Raw genomic sequence first — 1,596 nt, forward strand, 5'->3', positions numbered from 1 at the left:
GGGAACCCCACCTCGTCGGCTGGTGCCTCCGGGGTTTATAGAGCCCCCACCTCGTGACCCCAATCTTGATAAAGACAGGGGCCCAGCGATGTCCATGACCTAGTGTTTAACACATGCACACTAAAGTACAGAGCAATAACGAAGTAACGGCCCGAGCCGAGACTTCAGGGAGGCCTCGAGCTTAGGTTAACGAGGTTTAGGCTAAGCGCCATCTACGCTCGATCTCTCTGAAATTACCTCTCAAGCAAACAGTGGCAATTCAGTCAAAAAAGTACGGAGCAAATCACGTATGTGTTCCAGTAGACTTGCTTTGATAAAAATCGCTAATCTTAACGACTTCACATTATGAAGATAAAATTGGACACAATAGGATAATTATAATACATATTTTTAATAAATAACACTCTTTAAATGTAGATAAAGTGAATAGTTATTAAAAAAATAATAGCTAGTTATCTAGAACTAATGTTTATTATATGTTATTATTTCGCGATGGAATAAACTTTACTATTATCTTGACTTATCAATATAATATAAGAGTTAGTTATTGAACAACAAGAAATAGCAATTTGTATAAGAAATCATATAATTTACTTATATAAATAGAACTCTCGGATCTCAATTTTAATCGAAAAAAATCAACAAAACACGCATTTTAAACATAACAGAAACCGTTAGTTTACTCAAAAAGCAATGGCGCTAGTGAGCTACGATATAGTTTTACTTGACCAGGGTCTGATTACTTGTTAGTAACTTTAAGAATGTGTTTTCATCACTTATATACTGAAGCTAGTTATTGTCAACTCACTTTTGACGTCTCCATCTTGTCTTTTTTATACTAACCATCATCATCAGCTCACTATACGTCCTTGCTGAGGGGCTCGGAGCGTATCCTAAGTTAGGATGACTAGGCCATAGTCAACCACAAACACTGCAAGTTGACTTCACACATATCTTTGAATTTCTTCGCCGATGTGTAAACACGATATTTTCCTTCACCGTAAGTATGTCGGGTAAATTAAGTACATATGAAAAATTTAAAATCACATTGTTACAGCGGGATTCGAACCCATAACCTGTAAATTGCAACTCAAATGCTTAAACCACTGCGCCACCGACGACCTTATTTATACCTTTACACCAATACTGGGTAAAAAAAATAAAACATGTAACTCTCAACGATTTATTTAAACAGCTTAATTTAACTTAAAACTAAGTTACTGTACAAATGTCTAAGAATAAAACATTACATTTCTTATAAAAGATCTATTTAAAAATGACTCAAACACATTTATTTGCATACAGAAGGATACTGAAACGACATTCGAATATCGTCTAAGTGACGCGTGAACTCCAAATTCAATTGAAATTGACATCTGTCAGATTGTAAGCGGCACTTACGGCTCGTTTCAGTATTACATAATGTTATATTTCGACTTGTGAAACACAAGATATAAAATCTACAAAAACGTAGAGACGATAAGAAAGATTACAGAAAATAAAACGCAATCTAATAAGATAAAGAAATAAACAATCTCTCATGATATTACAAAATTCATTCTATAAATATTTCAAAACAAATTCCAAAATCTCATC

Source organism: Papilio polytes, unplaced genomic scaffold (assembly GCF_000836215.1).
Source record: "Papilio polytes unplaced genomic scaffold, Ppol_1.0 DF822622.1, whole genome shotgun sequence".
Taxonomy (NCBI): Eukaryota; Metazoa; Arthropoda; class Insecta; order Lepidoptera; family Papilionidae; genus Papilio; species Papilio polytes.